The following is a 6531-nucleotide window of genomic DNA, read 5'->3' as shown; positions in this document are numbered from 1 at the left end:
CTTTGCTTCTGGACGTGGTTGAGGAAAGGTTCCCGGCTCGGCCAGACCTGGGTTTTACCATCCATGGCTGTGTGACTTTGGAAAAATCATCTCACCTCTCTGATCTCAGGATTCTCATTAGTAGAAAGTGGGGAATCATCCCTACCTTGTAGGGCCACTGGGAGGATGAAAGAAAACTCATTCAAATGCCTGCTATAGTGCCTAGCATGGAGTCCACGTTTCTTTAGGGGCGGCTACTGTTGCTCTGGTTATATTATTGTCATTGTTGGTAGGGTACTTCAGAGCAGCAGCCTCTCTTCCTTCCTCAGCCGGATAGTCGTATAGTCAGATGGACCTGCAGTCTACTCTCAGCATCCCCTTACTAGCTGTGTGCCTCAAAAGAGCTACTCAGCTTCTCTGAGCCTGCCTCGGTTTCCTTATATGTAAAGAGAAGTTTAGAAAGTTTAATCCACTTCTCTAAAATCACGTATCCGCTAAGGAATTTCAACTTAAACCTGTTAAGTTCAAGGCGTTGAATTGCTTAATTATTACACATTAATATTTTGATCATATTTATTAATATTTCCCTTCACTATTTTTCTTAAACCTGACCTGGAAGGAGGACTATCTGAAAATGATCTCTTCTTCAGATTCGAAAGTTCTTTCTCAAAGTCCAGGTCCAGCCCAGCAGGCCATCACTTTCCTCTGCAAAATAAATAAATAAGTAAATAAATGAATGCAAGGAAGTAAGCAGCCTAAAATAAACCATAGGAGAGTGGTTTGGAGATTCTCTGGAAATATTCACAAAAGGAGGATTTGAAGAAGGCCACTGGGATTTGCCCAACTCCAGAAAGGACCTTGATAAAATCTGCACATCAAAGGAAGCACAAGGCTTCAAAAGGCAGGCTCTGGGTTCTGCCCTTTCTGCCTCCAGGCATGGCTAACTGGTTCACCTGCCGCCAAAGCCGGAGGTTGCAGAGCGGGGAGCTAGGGGTTTTGTGGCAGGCACCTCACGGCGGTCAAGAGTGTGTCCCTGGAGGCTGGCACAGCTGGCTGGGCTTTTCCAACCTTTCATTCCCCAGCTCCGGGATCTTCACCTGGGCTCCAAACATCCAATAGCTCTGTGGATGGAATTCAGGGCACTCGTGAACCTGGACAGAAAGAAAACACATCACATCTTTGTTGACTAGCCTCAAACTGAAATTAAGTATTTCTTTCTGTTAATTCTGAATATAGGCAACATATATGTAGCAGGATTGGGAATCTCTGTGACTTTGTCACCAATAAAAATCACTGATATTGGCATATCACATCACATATGTCACAGAGAACTTGGTATCTTTTAACCTCATGACACTTCTGCCATCATGGTTGTTATTAGATCTGCTGCTGGGACTTGATATTTCACGAGTTGAAAAAGAAGCACAAATATCACCATATTACAATTTCTTTCCTATTTGATAACTGTACTTCAATGCAGTTGATTTCTTTAGCAATCTTATTTATCTATCTTATTTTACAGATTTTAAAACACTATTCTGAGAAGGGGTCCTGAGGCTTCAGTAGATGGCCAAAAGTCTATGGTGTGTACACACACACACACGCACATGCACACGCAATATCAGAATCCCTGTAGAACAGCCGATAAACTCTTTCAGCCTTGGTTTTCTTATCAGTGAAATGGTTCTAAGAATCCTTTCAGTGCATTTGTGAACAACACCTGTACCCATGTGTGTGAAAGTGCCTGGCACATGGGAACTACTCAATAAATGCTAACCTACCTCTTTCCTCTTGAAGGTCACCTGCATACAACCTTGGGCCAACAAGCAGTGTATTTACCACCTGCCTTCCATGGCCTCCCTTGAAGGGCTGGTTGCTACACACTGGCTCACATTTATCCCCCCCGAATAAAATGCCCCTCCTACACTGCCATGACACACGTCCAGTAAGAGGGAGCTTGACAAGATCACAAATATTTGAACAATCCTTGGGGTAACACAGGGCAATGACCCCAAAGTACATGCTGCACCGGCTGAAAGTTTATCCTAGAATGACAAACGTGACAACTCACAAAGTGAGGGGGGAAAGGGCCAGATAAGATAAAAAGCACCTAAAGAGCCTAAGGCACACCTCGTGCAAGGAGAAAGAAATTTGCACTGAGTGGCATCAGGGGAGTAAGACCACCAAGTCAAATAGTCTATTTTCTAGAAAGTTCCCAGCATCTCAGGTATAGTATAGACAGTTCATGTAAATGCAGCTTTGTAGCTGTGTGACCCTGGGTAAGATGTTGACTTTCCTGTGTGGCTAGGAAAAATCAGAGAGATCGCGGTAAAGCACTGATGTGCTCTTTGAACAGAGTAAGCCTTCAGAAAATGATACTATTATTGTTCTTATTACTAACATTATTATGCTGATATATAAAGTTGCTAATATCCCAGACTCAGTAGTCAGAGAGTCCGCTTCACCAGTTAAAACTATATACCCTTGGGCCACTTTAAGTTTTTGTGTCTCGGTCTCTTCGTTGCAATATGGAATAGCATTAGTATCTTGTAGGGTGGTTGTGGGAATTAATTGAGATAATATACAAACTGGGCTTAGGCTGGAGCCTGACACAGAACAAACACAGATTAAGTGTTAGCTATAAATATTATTATCATCATAAATCATTACAGACTGGACATAGAGAAATGGAGTCATTGGAAAGAAACAAATGGAAAAGAGAATTTCTTGGTGAGATAGAGATCTAGACCAAGGGTAGGCAAACCATCCTCCATCTGATTCTGTAAACAAAGTTTTATTGGAACACAGCCATGCCCATTCATTTATGCATTATCTGTGGCTGCCTTCACACACAGCGGCAGAGCTGGGTAGTTGCAACAGGGACTTTATGGACCACAAAGCTGAAATATTTACTATTTGTTCCTTCAGGAAAAGTTTGTCTCCTCATGTGGAGAAATGGTGGTATCTTGACAAGATGCCCCACGGGGATGCTAATGAGACATTTGACATAAGCTAATTATTATTTTTCTGTGTTGGTGTATTATACAACTGGGAGGAATAACATCCTTTCTTCTATCCACCCATGTGTATATCCATCTACTCATCTATTTATATTCAAAAAACATTCAGACACTGTCCTAGGTGTTTGTTAGGGATGGAGAAATGAGCTAAGTCTATCTGGGCGGTGACAAGTGAATGGGTAATTGCAATTCGGTGCAGCAGATATTGGAAATCAATCAGGGCTAATCCACCCCATGGTTTGTGTGAATTAGAAAAAGGTGAAAAAGGTATTCCCTTGGAGCAGTCAGGACTTGGTGAATCAATGGATCTCATCCCCCATTGGCCATTTTGGCCAGACCATTTGCACAGTGCCCAACCTGCACAACTTTATATGGCAGTCCTGAGAGCAGTCACTACAGTGTGCAAGTGGGATTGAGAAGGGCAAAGTCACATTAGGGAGGAATCCAGGGTAGAGGTGTCAAGTGAGACGTCATGAAGTAGGAAGTGAGAGCTGAGTCTTGAGAGGGGAATAGAGGACAAGGGAGATAAATGGCATGGGACTGGGGATAGTGAAGACATTCTCAGGTAAAGAAAAGTACTTGAGTAGACAGGGGGGCCAGGATGAAGGTGGGAAGGGTCTGATGGGTACTGACCCTGCAGAGAGCATAGTGTGGTTACAGCACGAATTGCTGCAGGGGTAATTTCAGACCCCATCAACTCCCCTCTGTTTTATATTCTGATCATAACTCAAATCTGCTCACTTCTCTCTAATGCTATCATCACTTTCTGGACAAGACCATCAAGAACTCCCACCCTGATGACTGCCAAAGTCATCTCAATGGTCCTACCAACACCTCTCCTGCTGTACAGCCAGAGGGATCATTCCGAAGTCAATCTGATGATGATTCTTCCCTGCCCTAGCACCTGCCATGGCTCCTCCATGCTCACGGATCAAATCCACACTGCTTAATGTGCAATCCAAGCGTGTTTCTGGTCCAATCTCTGCTTCGTCCATTCTCATACTGCTATAAAGAACTGCCTGAGGCCAGACGCGGTGGCTCACATCTGTTATCCCAGCACTTTGTGAGGCAGGTGGGTGGATCACGAGGTCAAGAGATCGAGGCCATCCTGGCCAACATAGTGAAACTCTGTCTCTACTGAAAATACAAAAAAATTAGCTGGGCGTGGTGGTGCGTGCCTGTAGTCCCAGCTACTAGGGAGGCTAAGGCAGAAGAATCCCTTGAACCCAGGGGAGGTGGAGGTTGCAGTGAGCTGAGATTGCGCCACTGCACTCCAGCCTGGCGACAGAGGGAGACTCCGTCAAAAAAAAGAACTGCTGGAGACTGGGTAATTCATAAAGGAAAGAGGTTTAATTGACTTATAGTTCAGCATGGCCGGGGAGGCCTCAGGAAACTTACAATCAAGGCTGAAGGTGAAGGGGAAGAAGGCACCTTCTTCACAAGGCAGCAGGAAGGAGAAGTGATGAGCAAAGGGGGAAGAGCCCCTTCTAAAACTATCAGATCTCATGAGAACTCACTCACTATCAAGAGAACAGCATGGGGAAACCACCCCCCGATCCAGTCACCTCCCACCATGTCCCTCCTGTGACAAGTGGGGATTACAATTCAGATGACAACATGAGATGAGATTTGGGTGGGGACACAGCCAAACCATATCACCGTTCCCCAAAAATGCTTTGCTGGAGACTCTTTTTCTTTATATTTTCGCAAGTTAGAATTCCTGTTTGTTTCCTTTTGTACCAATCAGCCAAGTAAACAGTTTTATATAAATATATATATCCTCAAGTAAACACTATATATTCTTTCAACATATAAGCATTATATATATATAATGTTATATATACGGTGTTTGCATATACAAAAGTATAGATATAGACACAGAAATAGATGTAGATATAGATATAGATTGCACGCCACCTTGGTTCAGGGAAGGCCACCTAGAAACCTCGTCACTGGTCTCCCAGCTTCTGTCTTTGCCCTTCTGTAGTCTCCAAAAAGCAACCAGAGGGGTTTTATTATAACCTAAGTCAGATCACGTCACTCTTCTGGTCAAAACTTTCCCACATTGTCTGTCTCACTCAGAATAGAAGCTAAAATTCATTCAATAGTCCACAAAGCCCTTCAAAATCTGGCCTAAATTATTTCTTCAACTTCATCTCTCACTGGCTTCTCGCTCATTTCACACCACTCCACTTTTAATAGCCTTCCTGCAATTCCTCAAACATTCCAGGCACACTTCCACCTCGGGACCTTTGCACTGGCTGTTCCCGCTTCCTGGAAGACCCTTCCCACAGATCTCTGTGTGACATTCTCTTTCTCTCTCTCTCTTTTCTCAACCCCCTTCAAGACTTTACTCAAATGTTGCCCTCTCATAGACATTTTCTGTTATAACCACGTTTACAATGGCAAATCATTCCTAAATTTTTAACTTTTTTTTTTTTTGAGACAGAGTCTCGCTGTCACCAGGCTGGAGTGCAGTGGCATGATCTCAGCTCACTGCAACCTCTATCTCCTGGGTTCAAGCGATTCCCCTGCCTCAGCCTCCTGAGTAGCTGGGATCACAGGCACCCACCACCATGCCTGGCTAATTTTTTGTATTTTAGTAGAGATGGGGTTTTACCATGTTGGCCAGGATGGTCTTGATCTCCTGACCTCATGATTTGCCTGCATTGGCATCCCCAAAGTGCTGGGATTACAGGCGTGAGCCACCGCGCTCAGCCTTTTTTTTTTTTTTTTTTTTTTTGAGATGGAGTCTTGCTCTGTCTCCCAGGCTAAAGTGCAGTGGCGCGTTCTTGGCTCACTGCAACCTCTGCCTCCAGGGTTCAAGTGATTTTCCTGCCTCAGTCCTACTGAGTGGCTGGGACTACAGGTGTGTGTGACCACATCCAGCTAATTTTTTGTATTTTCAGTAGAGACAGAATTTCATCATGTTGGCCAGGCTGGTCTCCAACTCCTGGCCTCAAAGTGACCCACCCACCTCAGCCTCCCAAAGTGCTGGGATTAGAGGCCTGAGCCACCATGCCCAGTCTCTTTTGTTTCTTTATTGCACATGTTACCATACCATATAATTAATTATTATTCTTTTAAAATCTGTTTCTATTGCCTTGGAAGCTCCATGAGAGCAAGGATTTATGTCTATTTTGTTTACTGTAATATCCACAGCAACTAGATTAAACCATGGCACATAATACATGCTCAGTTAATACTTGGGAAATGAATGAATCCCCTCCTTTAATGCAGTCAGTATACCTTTATTAGTGCATTTATAGATCCCTTTGATGTATTTGTTAGCCATGTCACACTGTGAGTATATACTGATGTTTTAGTTGCCCCAAACCTTACAGTTTTTGTTTCTTGGTCTGTTACTTACCATTGTAATGATTTAGGACAAATTTCTGTGCTCCCAGAAGCCAGCAGTGCAGACAGAGTTAACCCGAAGACTGAGCGCCCCACTGGGTGTCCCAGAGACCCTCCTCTTGTCCTGACTTGTTGACTGGCCACCTTTTTTGGGTTTGCTGTAGTTTGTTTACCT

General features: G+C 43.9%; 1 long non-coding RNA gene across 1 annotated transcript in view; it reads right to left on the bottom strand.

Moving 5' to 3' along the window:
- Positions 1-1078: 1078 nt before the first annotated feature.
- LOC134732056 (uncharacterized) overlaps positions 1079-6531 on the bottom strand; it is a 71956-nt gene continuing 66503 nt past the window's right edge. The window contains exon 3 of the long non-coding RNA XR_010114967.1: positions 1079-1130. This is a non-coding gene — a long non-coding RNA (uncharacterized lncRNA). The remainder of the gene's footprint in view (positions 1131-6531) is intronic.

Source organism: Symphalangus syndactylus, chromosome 13 (genome assembly GCF_028878055.3).
Source record: "Symphalangus syndactylus isolate Jambi chromosome 13, NHGRI_mSymSyn1-v2.1_pri, whole genome shotgun sequence".
Lineage (NCBI taxonomy): Eukaryota > Metazoa > Chordata > Mammalia > Primates > Hylobatidae > Symphalangus > Symphalangus syndactylus.
The sequence above is the reverse complement of the archived record's forward strand: the minus strand, read 5'-3'. Positions and strand labels throughout refer to the sequence as shown.